This window comes from Bufo gargarizans, chromosome 1 (assembly GCF_014858855.1).
Source record: "Bufo gargarizans isolate SCDJY-AF-19 chromosome 1, ASM1485885v1, whole genome shotgun sequence".
Classification (NCBI taxonomy): Eukaryota; Metazoa; Chordata; class Amphibia; order Anura; family Bufonidae; genus Bufo; species Bufo gargarizans.
Window position 1 is genome coordinate 505,597,382 of NC_058080.1, and position 23,932 is coordinate 505,621,313.

At 44.2% G+C, this 23,932-nt stretch overlaps 1 protein-coding gene across 2 annotated transcripts in view; it reads left to right on the forward strand.

Annotated features, from left to right (window-relative positions):
* Positions 1–21,598: 21,598 nt before the first annotated feature.
* LOC122924240 (protein NDRG2) overlaps positions 21,599–23,932 on the forward strand; it is a 47,427-nt gene continuing 45,093 nt past the window's right edge. Inside the window, exon 1 of one of the 2 annotated variants that reach the window (XM_044275173.1) lies at positions 21,599–21,727. The gene's annotated coding sequence lies outside the window, so the exon portion shown is untranslated. The remainder of the gene's footprint in view (positions 21,728–23,932) is intronic. The other variant, XM_044275180.1, reaches the window with a different exon arrangement.

A 23,932-nucleotide genomic window follows, 5' to 3' on the forward strand; every position in this document is an offset into this window, starting at 1 on the left:
CTGGATCCGCATCCGCATTTTTGGGATCCCCATCCGTTTTTTCAGGATCCGTTTTTTCAGGAACCGCAATTTCATTCCTTAAAAAAAAAAAATTGCGGACCAGAAAAGGCATTTTCTATTATAGTATCTGTGATGTGCGGTCCGCAAATTGCGGATCGCACATTGCAGTTGTCCGTGTTTTGCGGATTCGCAATTTGCGGATCCGCAAAACACTTACGGACGTGTGAATGGACCCTTATACTGCACTCCTTTCTTGCTTGCCTTTGGCTACTGGTACTTCCAAAAAGCCCTGATGATTAATACTCTTTGTTGGTCATATCTTATCTCCTATTTCATTTAGTGCAAACATCCAGCTTCAAAATAAAACTGTTCATATATCCATATGATGTTGTAATGTACTTTCATTCCATATAGTACCAACAATTAGAAAAATATATACGTTTTTATTGAGTTCACGATAAAAAACACACATGTAGTGAATGCCAAGGACAGGGTAAGGGAGCAGGGAAAGGCGAAACGCGCGTTGGGGTAGCGCCATCCTGGTTCTCCGTTCACACTTGGTCCCATACTGGTGAGTGTCTGATCACAGGTTCCCAGCCATGGCTATGTGCTGCCAATGTTGAGCTATCTCACTTGGTCTATCACTGTCTATTTTTTGGTACATTGTTTACACATTTTTGTATGACCTATGTCCCTTGTACCATATTTTATGCACTACAGCCATGGCGGTCTGCCTACATCTGATCTTCACTCACCCTTTACATTAAATAATTTATCATGTCTGTATTTATGGGTTGGTCATTGTACCACACATTATTTGTTTTTCCCATATCTGCAGTAATACAATCGATAGATCATTATATATTTTGTGACCAGTGTGTCCGTCCAGGGTGGCGCTAGTTTTTTCTTTCCCTGCTCCCTTACCCTGTCCTTGGCATTCACTACATGTGTGTTTTTTATCGTGAACTCAATAAAAACGTATATATTTTTCTAATTGTTGGTACTCTAAGCTCCTTTCTTCTGTTTTCTGCCATTATACTCGGAGCTTGTACCGAGTTACCCTCTTTCAGGTATCCCCCAACATTTATTTAAAATATTATAGGCATTGTCCTTGCTATATAGGCTGGGGGACTTCTGGGGTCGTCTTCTTCTTTTCATTCCATATAGTCTACAAAATCCCATATACTATTTTGCAGGAACATAATCTGAAAACCAGTATGGAGCCACTGCTTTGCTTCATAGTTGTCAGTAGATACTCATCTATAGTGTACCCTACAGCTATCTTACAAACTGCTCCGTCTGAGCCAAACACTTCAGTGTTTAAAACATTGCATCATTACATAAATGCCCTAAGGTCTTGTGGCTTTCTGAATAGGTGCATTTCATCTTTTTTACCACGGTGGAATTGCTTTTTGTTAACTCTGCCATCAAGACTACTTCTCACTCTCCCTATTATTAATTATTAAAGCGCAATTTATTCCATAGCACTGTACATATGATAAGTGACAATAGTGACGCTTTAGTTCGGGTCATTAGACCTGTGGTTGGGCTGGGACTTGGGGACATATTTCAGGCGCAGAAACGTGGCCGCATTATGCTTGTTTGAAATTGGCCTTAAGCCTCGCTGTTTCTAAATCAAAAGTATTGTCAAGCACATGGCAGCTCACTACAAGCCTATGTTTATCCACCCAGAGCAGAGTAGGCATTACGATAATGACACTGTCACTTTAAATTACAGCAGAGTTTGACTACGAGAAAAGAAGTGGCATGCTATTGACATGCTGACCCTAGATTTAAAGTGGATAGATCATCAGCATCTGATCGGCAGGGCTCCGACACCCCGGACCCCTGCCGATTAGCTGTTTCAGAAGGCAGCGGCCCTCCAGCAGCGCTGCACCCCTCTCACTGTTTACCGCAGGCCCAGTGACATCACGATTAGTATTAACTGGCCTGGGCGGAGCTAAGCTCCATTCAAGTGAACAGAGCTTAGCCCCGCCCAAGCCAGTTGATACTAATCGTGATGTCACTGGGCCTGCGGTAAACAGTGAGAAGGCCGATGCGCTCCAGCAGCGCCGCGGCCTTCCCAAACAGCTGATCGGCGGACCCCTGTGGATCAGATGCTGATGATCTATCCAGAGCATACAGTCATGTGAAAAAATTAGGACACCCTTTGAAAGCATGTGGTTTTTTGTAACATTTTTAATAAAAGGTTATTTCATCTCCGTTTCAACAATACAGAGAGATTAAAGTAATCCGACTAAACAAAGAAAACTGAAGAAAAGTCTTTTCAAGATCTTCTGTAAATGTCATTCTACAAAAATGCCTATTCTAACTGAGGAAAAAGATAGGACACCCTTGCCCCTAATAGCGAGTGTTACCTCCTTTGGCTGAAATAACTGCAGTGAGATGGTTCTTGTAGCCATCTACCAGTCTTCGACATCGGTCTGAGGAAATTTTACCCCACTCCTCAATGCAGAACTTTTTCAGCTGTGAGATGTTTGAGGGGTTTCTTGCACGTACAGCCCTTTTCAAGTCACCCCACAACATCTCAATGGGATTCAAATCTGGACTTTGACTTGGCCATTCCAGGACTCTCCATTTCTTCTTTTTCAGCCAATCTTTGGTTGATTTACTAGTATGTTTTGGGTCATTGTCATGTTGCATGGTCCAGTTCCGCTTCAGCTTTAATTTTCTAACTGATGGTCTCACATGTTCTTCAAGCACCTTCTGATACACAGTAGAATTCATCGTGGATTCTATGATGGTGAGCTGACCAGGTCCTGCTGCAGCAAAGCAGCCCCAAACCATGACACTTCCACCTCCATGCTTCACAGTTGGTATGAGGTTCTTTTCTTGGAATGCTGTGTTTGGTTTACGCCAAACATGTCCTCTGCTGTTGTGTCCAAATAATTCAATTTTGGACTCATCTGTCCAAAGAACATTATTCCAGAAGTCCTGGTCTTTGTCAACTTTATCTGGCAAATGTCAGTCTGGCCTCGATGTTTCTCTTGGAAAGCAAAGGTTTCCTCCTTGCACACCTCCCATGCAAGTTAAACTTGTACAGTCTCTTTCTGATTGTAGAGGCATGTACTTCTACATCAACCGTAGCCAGAGCCTGCTGTAGTTCTCGAGATGACACTTTAGGGTTTTTGGAGACCTCTTTTAGCATCTTGCGGTCTGCTCTTGGGGTGAACTTGCTGGGGCGACCAGTCCTGGGCATGTTGGCAGTTGTTTTGAAAGCCCTCCACTTGTAGACTATCTTCCGGACAGTGGAATGGCTGATTTCAAAATCTTTTGAGATCTTTTTAAATCCCTTCCCAGACTCATAGGCTGCTACAATCTTTTTTCTGAAGTCCTCTGACAGCTCTTTTGCTCTCACCATGGTGCTCACTCTCACTTCAACAGTCAGGAGCACACCAAACTAAATGTCTGAGGTTTAAATAGGGCAAGCCTCATTCAACATGCAGAGTAACGATCTACTAATTATGTGCACCTGGTGTGATATACCTGTGTGAGATCTGAGCCAATTTAAGAGGGAATACATGTGAGGGTGTCCTATCTTTTTCCTCAGTTAGAATAGGCATTTTTGTAGAATGACATTTACAGAAGATCTTGAAAAGACTTTTCTTCAGTTTTCTTTGTTTAGTTGGATTACTTTAATCTCTCTGTATTGTTGAAACGGAGATGAAATAACCTTTTATTAAAAATGTTACAAAAAACCACATGCTTTCAAAGGGTGTCCTAATTTTTTCACATGACTGTAGATCATCAGTTTAAAAAAACTGCACAACCCCTTTAACTTTTTAGAAAATGAAACTGAAAAGACGTTATCAGTATGTATGCATTTACAGGAGGTACTACATGTCCTTGGAGTGACCTCTATTGCGACATGCAGGACAGATAATATACGGCAGCATTAACCATTTGAGACCTAGGGGAATAGAATGACTCAGGATTGTATTGTTTTGTAGCCTTTGCAGAAGGCTATTTCAATAACTGAACCTGTTCTATTTTTATGTATAACTGCACTTTTATTGTAGGAACAGAAAGGCATGGGTTCAGCAGCACAATATGTAATGACCGGTGAATTATATTCTGAAAATGCCAGCTAGACTTCTTGAGTTGCAATTTTTATTCTAAAAGATTTGTTCACAATGATAAATATTTTAATTTATCATCCAACTTATTTGCATAGATTAACCTAAGGCTACTTTCTCACCAGCATTAAAGACATCTGGCAGACAGTTCCGGCATATATGCTGGGATTCGGCAGGAGAAAAATATTGGTGCGCAGAAACTTCTGTCCGGCCAAATGCCAGAATATACGCTGGGGAGCGTCCGGCTCTCCGCCGGTTATAGTCAACAGGCCCCGGCAGGAAAGCGGCACTTTCAAGAGAACTCTGGCAGGCTATTCTCTGCCAGAACAGCCTGCTGGATGTCTCTAACGCTGGTAGGGTACAACCACAAAGTCAGGTTTCCTGATGCACATTTAAAAGGCAAAATCAGGAGTGAATTATAATAGGAAAGAAAGTATAAAGGACAGATACATAGAAACATAGAATGTGCCGGCAGATAAGAACCATTTGGCCCGTCTAGTCTGCCCAATATACTAAATACTATGGATAGCCCCTGGCCCTATCTTATATGAAGGATGGCCTTATGCCTATCCCATGCATGCTTGAACTCCTTCACTGTATTTGCAGCTACCACTTCTGCAGGAAGGCTATTCCATGCATCCACTACTCTCTCAGTAAAGTAATACTTCCTGATATTACTTTTAAACCTTTGCCCCTCTAATTTAAAACTATGTCCTCTTGTAGCAGTTTTCCTTCTTTTAAATATTCTCTCCTGTTTCACCTTGTTGATTCCCTTTATGTATTTAAAAGTATCTATCATATCCCCTCTCTCGTCTTTCTTCCAAGCTCTACATGTTAAGGTCCTTTTAATCTTTCCTGGTGAGTTTCATCCTGCAATCCATGTACCAGTTTAGTAGCTCTTCTCTGAACTCTCTCTAAAGTATCAATATCCTTCTGGAGATATGGCCTCCAGTACTGCGCACAATACTCCAAATGAGGTCTCACTAGTGCTCTGTAGAGCGGCATGAGCACCTCCCTCTTTCTACTGGTAATGCCTCTCCCTATACACCCAAGCATTCTGCTAGCATTTCCTGCTGCTCTATGACATTGTCTGCCTACCTTTAAGTCTTCTGAAATAATGACCCCTAAATCCCTTTCCTCAGATACTGAGGTTAGGACTGTATCACTGATTTTATATTCTACGACTTCTCCTCGAGAAACCTAAAGGTGTGGTCGTACCCTTAGAGCTGAGTTTGTTATTTCACACAGCTCTTATTGCTTATTATCAAGATGTACAAACAATACAGCTCTGAAGAGTTGATTGTGCTACATATGTAGCGTTAGCACAGTAGCTTGCATAGACACCCAGACACATTCCAGGGCTCAATAACACACAGTACCAAGGCTATGCACAGTAGCAAACATGCAGGCACACCGATGTGCTTGAACACACTGTTCTGTGGGGGGTGAGGATGTTGTTTGTGTCTCTACAGTGTTTCTCGCTTCTCTCCCCATCTGCAACTCCCTTTTTACCCCTCCCTCTTGTCTCCCTCCCCTTCTCTTTTATGCCCTCACCTAACGGACCCCCTCACACCCTCCTCTTCTGTCCTAGATTTAAGAGTTCTGGCTCCATTCCCTGTATTACTTGTTGTGAAAGTCAAGGGAGAGACCGTGGAGAGAGGGAGGAACTGTGAGAGACTGCAAGAGACCCATAGACTGCAACAAACAACTGCATGAGACAGACACCTGAAAAAAAAATGTAAAAGACCACCGGTATGCAGATGGGTACACTGCCAGTCTCTCAAAGATATTCTTAGCCGGAATGGTACTATGTTAAGTGATACTTATCGTAAGTGTGCTAGACTGGAGGATAGTCATGTGCAAGTGACTTTAATGCATGAGATGATTTTCCAAATCAGACATTTCATTAAGTTAGCAAGTCATCTTAGCGTATGTCCATGATCATAGGGTGCAGTTTTCATGCAGCTGTCCTTAGGACCCAACTCCTGGTTTTAGCATAAATCCAGACAGTGGTTAAGAGTTTTCAAATTGTGGCAGCTTCAGGCTTTAACCAGCTGATGACACCTGAGACACTTTCAGAAGTGGCACAGCCTATTAGCTGCAGCTTGGGCAACATACCGTATTTATGAATGTCTGAAGATACAACTATACAAGCTATTGCATGAGAAACATTTCTCATGAGCATGTTCCAAATTTTGCTAAAATTAGGGCCTTTGGGAGATCCGCTTCTCTGTAAACCGTTTTTCATGAGTAGGGAAAAGAATCAGATCCCATTAAAAAGAGAGCAAAGGGAATTTGTCCCTTCTTCTTGAAAAATGATCCATACAAGAGGACATAAGGGTAAAGGTGGTTTTCCCAAATGCAGTGTAAAGTTGTAAAGCTGTTCACACTCATCAATTTAGTCAGCATGGACTGGAAATATGATGTACAGGACATGACAGTCTCCTGATGGCAGGTGTTCGGAAAGAGCAGGATCGGTCATGTTAGATTTCAACATCCACTGGCTTATCATTGACATAAACATGCATGTTATGTATGTATATGTGGGAGCGAGGAGAGAGAGCCATGTGACAGTCCAGCCAACAGCCATCACATGTGTATGACCTACTCAATGAGGCCCTCAAATGTGCAAGAAAAGCCCACTGGCCCCTGCACAGAATTATCAAACTATGCCACAGCTATTTCAATTTTCAGCACAATAAAAAAAAAATATGATTTATGGTTTTTCTTATTTGGTTTATCCTGGTGACCATAACTGTAACTGCCTCTGACACACCAAACAACTGTCTCTCTCAGGATATCACACCATGTCCCTGACACAAATCAGAGTCCTATTGGAAATCCATGACCAGAATCCCCTGTGGCAACAACAGCCCCGTTTGCTCATAGCACTGGTCTGTTCCCTATGACCGCTATCCCCCACTTCTAACCTATATCACTAGAAGATGTTCATGAGAGTAATTCTAATTCTCCGTCCACGCTTCTTAGTTTTTGTTTTCTGGAAAATGGACACTGGAAACATTGACATTGAGTTTGCAGTGATGATGTGAAGAACTCTTAGGTGAAAAATTGAAAGGACAAGTAGACCACCTAAATTCATCGCAAGGCCATAACAGTGGAAGAGAAAAAGAAGAATCTGAGCACAGACAAAAGACGAACTATAGGTGGATCCAAACCAGGAGGTAAAGTAAGACTGGGAACTAATTCCTGGAGGGCGATCTGAGAGAACAACATTGAAGACCAGTTCTACAAGGTGAGACATTATAGAAAATATTCTTCGCTGGCTGTCTTTGTAACTTCCCTTTCCTCTTAAACTGTCTATTTCATGATGAAAGCCAAGATCTCACAGTTGGAAAATAACAAGATGGAAACCAGCCAAAAATGAGAAAGGGAGAGATAGACAACCGGTTTATATTGAGGAGGGTGCCAACAATTAATCTTTTGGGGGAAGTCATATCAGTTAAGGTGGCTCCCTGAAACATCACTGAAGGTATCAAACCTAAAAGCCATTGTGTAATTGATCCAAACCACAGCCTTAGAACATAGGTACATAAAGGATTACATAGTATAAGTGTGGTTATTACGTTCTCTAGATGTACATACAGTATAAACGATTTATTAGCAGTATTTCAGGAGGGATTAGTGGAGGTCTCTGCCTGTCCAAAGGCAGGGATATTTTACCAACGCTGCTTTAGAATGGAGAACTAGTGAAGGTGCACGGTTCTGTGAGAACTCTCCGGGATACTACATACTTCATTTGACATGCCGGCGTACATACCACGCTGAAAACTACAGGCACAGTCTCATTTGGACGGGCTGTAACCACTGTGATCTCCCATTCCCCAGTTGACAGCCCTAGGTAAAGAGCACAAGCCAAATTAAACAAGCAGAGGAAGCAATGGAGCAATATAATCCAGAATTACCACATACCCCTAACAAAGATCAACTACTCAAATATACTGGTTGTACTGATGGACAAACGTTTACCTAAGTCATTACCTCCAGTTGTCCATGAACATAACAAATGTGGGGGAGGATTAGATGTTTAACAGTTTAGGGTAAATTGTTTTGTCATAATGTGATATTTCCATGCCATTCTGTAGTATTGACTACCAATATGACTAGACCATTTCTTTTTGTATGCATTACAATTACAATATGTTGTGACAAGCTATAATCAGGTCCTGTTAGATATTCCCTAACATACTGTAGTTATAGGAAATCAATATCTTTATGAATGGGAGAGTTCCAATAATAGAAGAGAAAAGATTGTCTACAATCAAATTAGGAGAAACCCATATTACTGTTCCGAGCCTGCACTCTGCAGACCGACCTGCAGCCCACCAAAGAGAAGGTAAGTCTCCCTGCTTCATTGTCAGCTCATTCCTGATCAGAAAGAGGGCAGTTTTATTAATACAAGTAAGCAATTCCTTCACGCTGGGTTCACACCTGAGCGTTCGCGATGGAGCGCTCTGTATGCGCGATTGTACCGGCGTTTACAATCGCGCATACAGAGACAAGCGAACGCCCATTGTCGCGCGTTCCCGAAAGTCTATGTACGGGAACGCGCGACAAAACGCCCCAAAGAAGATCAAGAACTTTTTTGAGCGTAGGGCGTTTTACAGCGCGTTCAAACGCGCTGTAAAACGCTCAAGTGTGAACCAGGGCCATAGGGAAGCATTGGTTTTCATGTGTTGAGCGTTTTGCACCCGATCAGGATTGCGTGCAGATTTTCCGCGTGGATTTGCGTGCGTAAAATCTGCACCGTAGGTCATGTACATTGTATTCTATGAGAATTAGAAATTCTCAATGCACATGATGCAGATTTTTTCTGCGCGGATTTTGACCTGCGGTGCGGATTTTTAAATCCACAGCATGTCAATCTATTTTATTTTTCCTGACCGGATTTTCTTCATTCACTTAGTAAAATCCGCATGCGGGAAATCCGCACCAATTAATGCGGATTGACTGCACAGATTTGCCTGCGAACACCTGCGGATTTCAGTGCGGATTCTCCGCACATGAATCCTGAACGTGTGCATGTACTCTAAAAGGGTTGTTTCACCTCGTCAAGTTGAATTTATTAGGTGTATACAGTTGACACGAGTAACAATATATGTTCATTCTCCATAATGGCTGTGGCCCACAGTATCTTCAAATCTGCTAATCTCCAGGTATCGTGCTAACGCCAGCCTTTCTGCTGGCCGGAAACCGTGGAAATTAGCTTCAGTCCACGGCTCCATCTTCTCTGGCCACTCCTTTTTATCTATAGCTGCTTGTATAGGACCTATCCAGGATATGCGCCACAGCCTTGAAGAGGGAGAGCTAGCAAACCGATTTACCATTGGTTGTCACGATCCGTACAGCGCCCCCACTATAGCTCAGAGAGTGTGACAGCAGCAATGTGAGACACTGAAATCAGGAGGTGAGACAAACCCTTTAATAAATAAGCTTCAGACTACTTTCACACTGGCGTTTTGGCTTTCAGTTTGTGAGATCCGTTCAGGGCTCTCACCAGCGGTCCAAAACGGATCAGTTTGCCCTAATGCATTCTGAATGGAAAAGGATCCGCTCAGAATGCATCAGTTTGCCTCCGTTCTGTCTCCATTCCGCTATGGAAGCGGACCCAAAAAACGTCGACTGCAGTGTTTTAGTGTCTGTCTGATGAAACTGAGCCAAACGGATCCGTTCTGACACACAATGTAAGTCAATGGGGACGGATCCGTTTTCTATAATACAATCTGGCACAATAGTAAACGGATCCGTCCTCCATTGACTTTCAATAGTGTTCAATACGGATCCATCTTGGCTATATTAAAGATAATATAAACAGATCCGTTCAGAACGGATGCAGACGGTTGTATTACCTGAACAGATCCCTCTGTGCAGATCCATGACGGATCAGCACCAAACGCGAGTGTGAAAGTAGCCTAAGGGGTCCATTCACACGTCTGCAATTTCGTACCGCGTTTTGCGGAATGAAATTGCGGACCCATTCATTTCTATGCGGCAGCACAATTGCGGATCTGCACTTCCGGGTCTGCAATTCTGATCCCGAAAAAAATAGAACGTGTCCTATTCTTGTCCGCAATTGCGGACAAGAATAGGCATTTTCCATTAAGTGCCGGCGATGTGCGATCCGCAAAATGCGGAAAGCACATCGCCGATGTCCGTGTTTTGCGGATCCACAGATCCGCAAAACACACACGGACGTGTGAATGAACCCTAAGTTGTCTGAGACCTGAAACTAAGGGCTCATACACACGGCTGTTCGTGGGCCACAAAACAAGTATCAAGTATGTGAGAAGACAGTCAAAGGTGTGACTGATTCTAATCTAAAGGCATTTTAATGTGTGGACATAATGGTGGACCTTTGTGGTGTCAGCACTTCTGTATTGTGATCAGAGGTAAACACCTCCAGACTGGCCTGTTCTCAGAAGAAGGCACACTTGTTATGGAAATATACCAGCGTAGCAAGTAAGGGACCCGAAAAACAACACACTGATTGAGTATGCTAATGCAATGCTCTGTACCAAGAAAAAGACATGAAGTCAGGTGGAGACCTCCAGGAGACGGCTCCACACAGACATATCTTTGTCCCAGCTCTGTCACTTTCACAGATTCCTTGGCAGAAAGATCTCTGTGTTCTGCCAATGTAGCCACTTCATTTAAACATATAGTGCTCGTCTTTCCCTGCTCTCTGCAATCCCATGAAACGGGCGAGCTCTCGGTACTGTAAAGTCAAAACGAAGAAAATGATGTCACAAAGCGACCTCCTATTTCTGGTTACTAAGAGAAGACCCTTTTCCTATAAAGTTCCTGGCCCTTTGGAATGATTAGCATGACCATTTGTGCTTTTCCTGTATTGAACCCTTGGAAATCTTTTCGGCTGCACTAAGGCTAGAGCTAGGACTGCAGGCAGAAATATCTTTGCCATCAAAACTGATGCGTCATGGTTGTCTATAGACATAAGCCATGATGCCAGTGTGACCAGAGTCCAATCATATCATTATTTAGATAGCACTAGCGTGTTCCTCAAAGCTGTACACAGACTGTATCATTCACACCAGTCCCTGCCACCAACCAGGAGGAATACCCAGGACTTACAGCATGCCTGGTTCATGCTAAGCAGTGGCATACCTACAGTGGAGCCGACATCTATGTATAAGGAGCTTCAGATGATGTCGGGGGGAAATCATGGCCCCATACACATTGGTGTATTGTCCACCTGCTGCATAAGGGTCCATTCACATGTCCGCAAAATGGGTCCGCATCCGGACCGCATCCGTTCCGCATCCGGACCCATTCATTTTCAATGGGGTTGAAATGTGCTGCCCGCATTTGCGAATCCGCACTTCCGTTCTGCGAAACATTAGAACATGTCCTATTCTTGTCCGCAATTGCGGACAGGAAAAGGCATTTTCTATGAGAGTGCCGGTGATGTGCGGTCCGCAAAATGTCCCATTCATACGCAAAACACATACAGACGTGTGAATGGACCCTAACTGTCTGATAGGTGCGGGTGCCACCTGAAGGCCACGCTCCTACCTAAAGAATTGGCAAACTGCACATGCGGTGGTCACCCATCCCTTCACTGGTAAGGGCGTTCCAAAAGATTGGCTAATTTTAGATGTCCCGTAGCAGTCAATGAAGAGGATGCCACATATGTTTGACATGCTCTCTATTCACGGCAGGGCCCCACTCTTGACACAGGAGTGGGTTCTAGAGGTGGGATATGCATATAATGTCTTAAACTATGCCGTAAATGTCCAGATGGACCATTTAACACTTGCTGAGTACGACATATACAAAATTAGGTTCTGAAATACCAATCATAGATCTTTACTAGTCAGATTTTTTATAAAACAGATAAGAAAATCTGACGTATATTTCTGGATAATAAACTAGGGCACAAGCCCATGTCTGCTGTGAGTGGGCCCAGGTGGTAATGGAAACCGTGCTCAATGGTCTACACTAAAAAACTTTACACCTCACCAATGTGTCACTAATACAGTATCACTTCTTCCTATGAAAACCAAAAGCGTTCTGGGGGGAGGTTTATTAAGATTAGTGTTTCAGGAACATCCGGGTGGACTTGGGCAACCTTGAGATGGGCCACAATGTTTTAGACAATGTTTTTTTTTGGACAGCATTCCTTCCTTCAAGCTATGCTAGGAGGAAAAAGATACATGTCAGGGAATTGCTTATATAATATGGAAACTGAAGTCGGCTGATGGACATACTTTAGGAGCTGGAGACATTGGGGGTCAATTATTATTGGCCTTAACCAGAAAACTGGTGTAAAAAGTTTTTAAATACCATTTGCACAAACTTATTTTGCACAAATTGTGTTTTTATGCTGTCCGCACTGCTTTCCGAAAGGGGGTCATGGGAACATTGGCCCCAGCATATTTATCATCACTTACGCCAATATGCCGAGGTAATTGATGACTTAAAGGGAACCTGTCACAGGGATTTTGTGTATAGAGCTGAGGACATGGGTTGCTAGATGGCCGCTAGCACATCCGCAATACCCAGTCCTCATAGCTCTGTGTGCTTTTATTGTGTAAAAAAAAAGATTTGATACATATGCAAATTAACCTGAGATGAGTCCTGTCCCTGACTCATCTCACCTACAGGACTCATCTCAGGTTAATTTGCATATGTATCAATCGGGTTTTTTTACACAATAAAAGCACACAGAGCTATGGGGACTGGGTATTGCGGATGTGCTAGCGGCCATCTAGCAACCCATGTCCTCAGCTCTATACCCAAAATCCCGGTGACAGGTTCCCTTGAAATCTATACTAGTTATAGGCTGGTGTAGATTACATTCTAGGCACTCGGACTGCTGGAGGATAGGCTTAAAGGGGTTGTCTCACTTCAGAATTTGTCATGTAGATAACGTTCGTTTCCAGGGGTTATGGCCACCGCTGCAGCACATATGAGGTGGCAGGGACATTGGCTGCTGCGCATGTGTGTCTATGCGCAATCCAACAGACCTGGCCACCGGGTCTACATGATACTAACTTTCTCTACATGATACATGCCATTTGCTGAAGTGAGACAACTGATTAAAGTTATGATGAGAACTACCCCCAATATACCTGATTAAAGTTATGACGAGGACTACCCCCCATTATACCTGATTAAAGTTATGATGAGGACTACCCCCAATATACCTGATTAAAGTTATGACGAGGACTACCCCCCATTATACCTGATTAAAGTTATGACGAGGACTACCCCTATTATACCTGATTAAAGTTATGATGAGGACTACCCCTATTATACCTGAATAAAGTTATGACGAGGACTACCCCCCATTATACCTGATTAAAGTTATGACGAGGACTACCCCTATTATACCTGATTAAAGTTATGACGAGGACTACCCCTATTATACCTGATTAAAGTTATGATGAGGACTACCCCTATTATACCTGAATAAAGTTATGACGAGGACTACCCCTATTATACCTGAATAAAGTTATGACGAGGACTACCCCTATTATACCTGATTAAAGTTATGACGAGGACTACCCCTATTATACCTGATTAAAGTTATGACGAGGACTACCCCTATTATACCTGAATAAAGTTATGACGAGGACTACCCCTATTATAACTGAATAAAGTTATGACGAGGACTACCCCCATTATACCTGATTAAAGTTATGACGAGGACTACCCCCCATTATACCTGATTAAAGTTATGACGAGGACTACCCCTATTATACCTGATTAAAGTTATGATGCGGACTACCCCTATTATACCTGAATAAAGTTATGACGAGGACTACCCCTATTATACCTGAATAAAGTTATGACGAGGACTACCCCTATTATACCTGAATAAAGTTATGACGAGGACTACCCCTATTATACCTGATTAAAGTTATGACGAGGACTACCCCTATTATACCTGATTAAAGTTATGACGAGGACTACCCCTATTATACCTGAATAAAGTTATGACGAGGACTACCCCTATTATACCTGAATAAAGTTATGACGAGGACTACCCCCATTATACCTGATTAAAGTTATGACGAGGACTACCCCCATTATACCTGATTAAAGTTATGATGAGGACTACCCCCATTATACCTGATTAAAGTTATGACGAGGACTACCCCCATTATACCTGATTAAAGTTATGATGAGGACTACCCCTATTATACCTGAATAAAGTTATGACGAGGACTACCCCCATTATACCTGATTAAAGTTATGACGAGGACTACCCCCCATTATACCTGATTAAAGTTATGACGAGGACTACCCCTATTATACCTGATTAAAGTTATGATGAGGACTACCCCTATTATACCTGAATAAAGTTATGACGAGGACTACCCCCCATTATACCTGATTAAAGTTATGACGAGGACTACCCCTATTATACCTGATTAAAGTTATGACGAGGACTACCCCTATTATACCTGATTAAAGTTATGATGAGGACTACCCCTATTATACCTGAATAAAGTTATGACGAGGACTACCCCTATTATACCTGAATAAAGTTATGACGAGGACTACCCCTATTATACCTGATTAAAGTTATGACGAGGACTACCCCTATTATACCTGATTAAAGTTATGACGAGGACTACCCCTATTATACCTGAATAAAGTTATGACGAGGACTACCCCTATTATACCTGAATAAAGTTATGACGAGGACTACCCCCATTATACCTGATTAAAGTTATGACGAGGACTACCCCCCATTATACCTGATTAAAGTTATGACGAGGACTACCCCTATTATACCTGATTAAAGTTATGATGAGGACTACCCCTATTATACCTGAATAAAGTTATGACGAGGACTACCCCTATTATACCTGAATAAAGTTATGACGAGGACTACCCCTATTATACCTGAATAAAGTTATGACGAGGACTACCCCTATTATACCTGAATAAAGTTATGACGAGGACTACCCCTATTATACCTGATTAAAGTTATGACGAGGACTACCCCTATTATACCTGATTAAAGTTATGACGAGGACTACCCCTATTATACCTGAATAAAGTTATGACGAGGACTACCCCTATTATACCTGAATAAAGTTATGACGAGGACTACCCCCATTATACCTGATTAAAGTTATGATGAGGACTACCCCCATTATACCTGTTTTTTGTGCAAAGTATAGATTCCTGACATCAAGCACTATAAGGGTGGCTGCACATGATACATTACCAGCAAAAGTATGAGATTAGACAAATCTTATGTACACAAAAGCTTTTTTCTTAGGTGTGAAATTTTATTCTGCAGATTTCACACTTTTCAATGGATCAAATCCACACCAAAAACCGCATTAAAACCAGACAAAAAATGCACCAAAAACACAATAGTATGAATATCTGTGCATTTTTATACGGTTTTAGCGTGGATTTCATGCAGGTTTTCTGCACATAAATCTGCACAGTGTGCAGCCACCCTTAGACTACTTAATTTAAGGGGGTTGACCAGCTTACACTACAAGCTGAGTACACTACTAGCTGGGCACAGCACACACATGCAGCTAGTAATAGGCATCATTAAACTATCAGCGCTGATGTCCAACGATTTAATATGAAGGTCACCAGCTTCTCAGTGCTGCACTCCAAAAATGGCTGCTTCTGGAAGGTTCCGTCCACCAGCAGCCACCATTCACTTACAATAGACGCACTATGTACGTGCTACTTTCCCTATCAATCCCCAGTGTAAATTAATGGGGGCCACTGATGGACGGAACTCTCCACCAGCGGCCATTTTCGGAGAACAGTGCCGGGAAGCAGACCTGCACGTAAACATGAATTATTCATATTAAACTATGAGACATCAGCGACATATGCGGCTTGTAATAGATACTGGCCAACCCCTTTGAAGGAGGGGGTTTCCACAAGTCAAGAACAGCTGTAACAACTTCAGCTTTACTTTTTCCCTCTCCACATGGGAGGCCAAAACGTAATACAGTATACTTGGATAGTATCTGTATCCGATCCTCGTGGTGATAAGGTCACAAATACTTGACGTGGAAGAAACACTCATGAGAATCTTTTTCTTATTCAAGGTTTTATTAAATTTTCCAAGGTAAATAGGACAAGAGCAATAAAGCGTATCTGAACATACAGCATGTGGCAATAAGTCGAGAACAGCGAATATCAGTTTCAAAAGCAGAGAACATCAGGGGGTCTGCCCTTGTATCAAGAACATAGTCAGTAAAGAAAAGGCATTGGGAGAAGGAGCATACAATGGAGACAACAGGGGGGACACACGAGGAAAAAAGGGAAGGAGGAGAGTGGGGAACAGACACGAGCGCTGGTTACTAGTGTGCAGCCCGGAACTCACTGGAGGTACGAAACGTCTCCCATGGGCTCCACGTCTTCACAAAACGGGCTACGGACAATGGGGAAACGCAGATGAGGTCCTCCATCCTTTGGTGGAGAGCGATTTCCTCAAACCACTCCATTAGTAGGGGGGGAGGGTGACTTCCAGTGGCAGGGAATGACAGTTTTGGTGGCTTGGAGCATATATTTCAAGAGGGAGACCTTATAGGCTGGGATGGTGAGGTCGAAGGCGAAAAGCAAGAGGGATTCGGGGGTGTTGGGTATAGGAATCCCTGTCACTTTGCGCACAATGGAATGCACCGAGTCCCAGAAAGGGTGCAGGGCAGAGCATTGCCACCATATATGAATCATGGTGACCTCTTCTGATAAACATCTCCAGCATCTGTCCGGTACAGACGGAAACCACTTGTGGAGAAAAGTGGGCACTCTGTACCACCTGGAGAGGACCTTGTAATTAGTTTCCTGCGCCTTCGTGGAGATCAGTGCCTTGTGAGTCAAAAGGAAGGGTCTCTGCTATTGGGAGGGGGTGAGTTGGACACCTAAATTGCGTTCCCACGCCGAGCAAAAGGGAGGAGGACGGGAGGAGTGTTGCTGAATGAGCAAATTGTATATAGTGGAGATGTCCCTGAATACTGCTGATGGAGCCAGGCACATTTGCTCAAACTTAGTGAGGGCTCTGGATAGGTCATGGGTTTTACGCAAGGTCGAATAAAAATGTTGAAGTTGGAGGTGTTCAAAGGTATGCCTGGGGCGAATGGCGGAGGGCTCTAGCATCTGATTGAGAGGTTTCAGAGAGGACCCGCGTAAGACATGATAAAATCGGAGAGGGCGCATACTAGTACCTGACAAGAAGGAACGCGAGGAGCGCCCCGGTTCATGAGAATCTTTTGAAGTCAGTTTTGCTTCGAGTCTTCATTGGCGTAATTTGCACTAATTTCATCAAATGTTGTACAGGGTTTGATAAATTTGTAGCACTATAAAACTTTTGCCTACAGATGTTAAAGAGGTTGTTCCACAAAAATAGTCTACAGTTTTCAAACCAGCAACTGGATTTGAATACTTTTGTAATTGCATGTAATTAAACATTTTGTATAGCCACTAAGTTATTCAATAAAATGTATCTGTATAGCGCCACCTGCTGTTTGTTCTTTTTCTTATTTGTTTGTCCTGCTCACTGAGAAGGCCGCACATGCTCAGTTTCATCCAACTGCATCCTCAGTTGTGATAGGGAGAGAATAGACACGCCTCCTGAGCTGCAGCAGAAAAGACACTCCCTTTGAGCTGTGAATAGGGAGATCTCTGGATCCATGTGAGGTACAGAGTTGGTTCTAGCTGTGCTGGAAAAAGATTTTCATTTTTTACATTAGCCATGGGATAGCCCCATCAATAAAAGGTGCAATCTTACTCCATTTAGCAGGGTGGAGTACAAAAACAGAAGTAAGGGTACAGCCACATGGTCAGGTTTCCTAATGCCACTTTGAAAGCCAAAACCAACAATGCCACATTTGTATAGTTTTTCTTGTATTTTAATACAAAAAAAATTAACATTTTGGTAAAAAGAAAATTCTTTGCATTGTTGTATTGTGACAGCCATAACTTCTTTAGATTTATGTCCACGAAGCTATGTGGAGGCTCATTTTTTACAAGACAATATGTAGCTTTTATTGATACCATTTTGGAGTGAGTATGACTTTTTGATCACTTTTTGTTCCATTTTTTGGGAGGTAAAGTGGCGAAAAAACAGAAAATCAGCCAGTTTGATTTTTTTCCCCGTCACCTGGTCCATCTAGTCTGCCTTTATATTATTTCTTATTTATCTTTGTAGACACGTTAATCCCAGGTATGTTTAAATTCATTTACTATAGACACTGTATGGGATAAATATGTTTATATTTTAATAATTACAGTGTTTTGGGACACAGCGATGCAAATAATCTTTATTTTTTTATTATTTATTTTTACTTTGGTGAAAGGCGGTGATTTGAATTTTTATAAAAAAAAATTTAAAACTTTTTTTGTTCTTAAAGTGTAACTGCCTTTTTTTCTAATGTGTAAGGACAGTGATAGGAAACATTTTTCTAATATATTTTATATAAAATATTTATTTCTAATATATTTTATTTACATTTATAGGAGAAAATTTGCCCTGAAATGTCCCATTCATTTTTTCGCTCTTCTGACCCCTCACCCCGGATCCTGTATTTAAAGCATCCGCTTTGCACATCTGGCATCAGTTTTAGCCATTTCCGTCTGGGATCCGTTATTTTAGATGGAAAAAAAGTACTGCATGCAGGTCCTAAGGGACCTGATTGGAGCCGGGAAAGAATTTTTTCCTTAAAATGAGGAAAATTGGCTTCCTCTGGATCTACTTTGCAGGATAAGAGCTCATGCACATGGCCATAAGTGTTTTACGGTCTGCAAACCGTGCATCCGAAAAACAAGGATACCGGCCATGTATATACTGTACCACCATTTTTTTTTTTACTCCTGCAGAAATATTCTATCCTTATCAATAGGACATGTTCCATTTTTGTTGAATTAAGATGAACGGGTCTGCATCTGATCTGCAAAAAACGCGGATCAGATGCAGTTCAAAACTATAGCCATGTGCATGAGCCCTAAGAGGCTAAACTGGATGGACGTATGTATTTTTTCAGCCTTACAAACTATGTTAGGGCTCTTTCACATCTGCGTTCTTGTCTTCCGGCATAGAGTTCCGTCGTCGGGGCTCTATGCCGCAAGAATACTGATCAGGATTATCCTAATGCATTCTGAATGGACAGTCCGTCCTTCAGGATGCATCAGGATTGTCTTCAGTTCCGGAACGGAACGTTTTTTGGCCGCAGCAAATAGCGCAGCATGCTGCGCTTTTTGCTCCGGCCAAAAACCCGGAACACTTGCCGCAAGGCCGGATCCGGAATGAATGCCCATTGAAAGGCATTCATCCGGATCTGGCCTTAAGCTAAACGTCGTTTCGGCGCATTGCCGGATGCGACGTTTAGCTTTTTCTGAATGGTTACCATGGCTGCCGGGACGCTAAAGTCCTGGCAGCCATGGTAAAGTGTAGTGGGGAGCAGCATACTTACCGTCCGTGCAGCTCCCGGGGCGCTCCAGAGTGACGTCAGGGCGCCCCAAGCGCATGGATCACGTGATCGCATGGATCACATGATCCATGCGCATGGGGCGCTCTGACGTCATTCTGGAGCGCCCCGGGAGCCGCACGGACTGTAAGTATACTGCTCCCCCGCTCCCCACTACTACTATGGCAACCAGGACTTTAATAGCGTCCTGGCTGCCATAGTAACACTGAAAGCATTTTGAAGACGGATCCGTCTTCAAATGCTTTCAGTACACTTGCGTTTTTCCGGATCCGGCGTGTAATTCCGGCAAGTGGAGTACACGCCGGATCCGGACAACGCAAGTGTGAAAGAGGCCTTAGGCTACGTTCACATCTGTGCTATCATTTTTTAAAAGTGCTGGATTCGGCAAATAACTGATACGAACGGAAACTAATAGATCCCATTGACTATAATGAGATCCGTTTGGGAGAACATTTTTTAGCAGAGAGAAGAGTCCTGCCTGCAGGACTTTTTTCTCCGCTATATTTAACAAAGTCTGTGACGAAGTCTCCTGTGAAAGCAGCCTTAGGGCTCATGCACACGAACATGTGCTGGCCAGGCCCGTGCTGTGGACCGCAAACCGCGGGTCCGCAATATATGGGCACCGGCTGTGTGCACTCTGTATCACGGATGTGGACCCATTCCCTTGAAGATATGGTACAGAACGGAGGGACGGCTCAGAAGCCCACAGAAGCACTATGGAGTGCTTCTGTGGGTTTTCTGTCCATGCCTCCACACCGCAAAGTGCATACACTACTTTTTGCTGTGCAGACTGTCGGATGCGGATTTCGGACAACCTTCCAAGTGAATGGGTCTGCGTCCGCAGAAGGCGGCCAGTCAGTGCCCGTGCATTGCGGACCAGAATTTGCGGTCCACAGCACGGTCGTCTGCATGAGGCCTTACTAAGATTATTATATATGAGGGTCTGAAAGACATCTCCATTCTGATGGATTTTATTTAGGCTAAAGTTACTAGAGATGGGAACCAATTTTCCCCTTAAAGCTCAGCTCCATATGTATATGAGTCCTATAACATTGGCAAAGTTTCTGGCTATTAACAAGCACCAATCAACGATACAGCGCGGTATTTGGTACTCAGTACCCATGTTTTCGGCGGCAATTATTTGTTGGCAGCACGTGCCTGTGTGATGTGCTGCTGACAAGGACTTTTAATGCCACAGAAAAGTTCCAATCTCCCCAAAAAATAGCGTTTGCTCACTTGTTTGGCGAATAGTGGCACATTTTCATGGGGCAATGATGAGGTGAATAAGCGGTTGTTCCTGATCATTGGCCAGCATAAAAGACCCTATGTAGCCATGTAAAGGCTCATGTACACAATCGTTAGATGTTTTGCGGTGTCATCCGGAAAAACGGATCCGGAATTTAAAGGTCTGCGCATGCGCGGACCGGAAGAACGGATTCCGTCATTGCGGCAATTTTAATGCCGGATCCGGCAAAGAGGATGAGATTTTAAGAAATCTCCATCACACACGGCGTAAAAAAGCGTACATTGACCTGCGGTGCGGCTTTGACACCTGCAGCATTTCCACCGCGGATCTGACCCTGTGCAGTGGAGAGGGTAAAACCCACAGCAGATTATGTCGGCTGTCTTTTCAGTCATGTTTGGAGGCCCCCATAAGGTTATGTACACATGGGCTGTAAAGAAATCTTATCTGCACCCTGCAAAAGTAATCCCCTGAGGAAACTGCCCAATTTATGTCAAATCCTCCGCCCCGTGTGCCCTAAAATATGCCACTGAATGCTGCCATGTATAAGAAGTGCAGCCCTCAGTGCTGAGGTAAACTAGCTCGCTGGGGCCATGTGAAGCCTGGCATGGCGGCCATATTGGCTGTCCCTGAGAAACCTCGGAGACCACACGTCCTGACAGAGGACACACGGACGGCGTCCATCCTTCATGTGGCCATGTGTAACCTGAGGCGTCCCCTGCCTCCAAGCCCTCCATATGTCTGTCTCTCCCTTCCCCTGTGTGCACGTCTCTCCTCAGCAGCCGTCTCTGCGCGGACCTCCCCCTCTCAGCTCCTCCCCTAGCTGTCTCTTTCTCTAGGAGTGTCTTTGTCTGGGTGTCTCTCAGATCCCTCAGACAGCTGCACAGAGAGGACCCAAGAGACGTTTCTCAGAGAGGCCAGACCCCCAGATCACAGTGAGTGTCCTCGGGCTGACGGGTGTGTGTGGTGGTGAGGTGTACCCTCCATGTTTGTGTCCTTGTGCTGCTTTTCATCTGGCAGATGGCCGTGTGTGTCGCGGGCACAGATGCTCCGTGTGTGGGTGGGGTGGTATTATAATGTACTGGGAACGCGGTGTCCTTGTGGGGAATGTCACAGCGGAGGACTGCGGCCCAGCGCTGGGCATAGGTGGGGACGTCCAGGAGCTGCGGCGCACTACAACGCCCAGCATGCTGAAGGACACCGCCTCGGAGTAAAGTAAACATCAATCCTTTCTGGAAGCAGAAAGCCACGCCCACCTCTGTTAGAGTCCGTCTCCGGGTAGCCACGCCCATAAACACGTCCTGTAACCCCGCCCAGCAGAGCATTGTCCCCACGTGGAACAACAACACCACGCAGCTGGCCTGCTCCTGCAGTCGCCTGACAGGGGGCGCTCTCCTCCATGTGTGGCAGGGTGTGATCCCTGTGCTGCTGTGTGTGTGTGTGTGTGAGCGCCTCTAATTATATAGGGCTGTATCTACAGTCAGTGATTGTGAGCCAAAACCAGGAGTGAAGGCGGTAATGTGGACTGCTCGAGCGCTGTGTGAATAAGGGCTCATGCACACGACCGTGATCAGTCCAAGAAACATGGCCTGTGTGTTGACAGCGGCTCCCGTGATCGAAACTGACTGCCTCATGGTAGTTTCTGATCAGTTCCTATCTGATCGCAGGGCTGCGGTGTACTGACATGATGCGGGATCAGATAGGCGCTATGACACAGGCAGTTCGGGTCGGCCTGGGAGATGCGGCTGACACATGGACTGTGTTTACTGGGCTGATCGCAGTCGTAAGGACCGGTTCACACGGAGGTTGTTAGGCAGGTTTTTCAGCCAAAGCCAGAAGTGGATCTACCAGGAAGGAGAAGTAGGAGTCCGTCCTTTATATTTCCCATTCCTTTCGAATCCACTTTGGCTTTAGCTGAAAAACCCGCAGGCGGATCTGCCTCAAAGCCTGTGTGTGAACCTACCCTTAGGCCTCATGCACACGACCGTACCATTTTCTGCGGTCCGCAAATTTCAGATCCGCAAAATGGACAAGAATAGGACGTTATATTTTTTTTTTGCAGGGCCACGCAACGGATGCGTACAGCGCACACAGAGAGCTGTCCGCATCTTTTGCGGCCCCGTTGAAGTGAATGGGTCCGCAAAAGAGCAGCAAAAACTGCGGGTTGGTTGCGGACCATAACAACGGTCGTGTTTGGTCGGAGTATACGGAGTGCAGGCAAAGCGAATATTTTCACCTGATCCTTTTGTCCTCCGAAGGGGTAAAGTGCCTGATAACGACTTTCTCCCCACTGAGTACACGTACATGTTCAGCCCACTCGATAGAGATTGAATGTGTATGGCCGACCTTAGCGCACGGCCGCATGTTCCGTGTTTTTTTATTTATTTATTTTTATGCAGTTTTTGAAACCAAATTCAGGAGTAATAGTGTATCTCCCAAATCTGCATAAAAAGGTGGCGGTACCCTTGTTCACATGGATGATTTTGTCAGTGACAGAATCTGCTACATAACCCGGTTTTCATTTTGAATGGCGCGGATCCGCTTTAGATTTAGTTCCACAAGCAGGCTCCCGCTGCGGCTTTGGGAGGGGTCTGAGTGGTAACTGCGCCAAGAATGGACCTGTACGTCAAAAATCCTTGGCCGCATGAACTGTGGCGCCGACTCCCAGATTTCGGCACTAAATCTGCAATGAAACCTGTGCTCAATAAATGGGCTCATTCACACAACGTAAGGGCTCTGTGCTCATGCTGCACACCGCAAATAGTGGTCCACAATGCACAGGCACCAGCGGTAGCGGTGCTGATGTAGACACATTGGCTAGAATGGATCAGTGATCCGCAAAAAGATAGGACGTGTCTTATCTTCTGTGGTGCGGAGGCACAGACCTGAAATCTCAAGGAAGATCATTGTAGTGCTTCTGCGGGTTTCCGATCCGTGCCCCCGCTCTGCAAAAGATAAGACATGTCCTATCTTCGTTTGTAACTTGCGGGCCTACTCATGTCTGAGTCCGCAGCACGTGTGCACTCCCAGTGCCCGTATATTGTGGACCGCCATTTACGGTCCTTAATACAGGCATTGAGCCCTTGCGTTCATGTGCATGAGCCCTAAGACTGCAGCCCCGCGTCCCACTTGCAGATCTC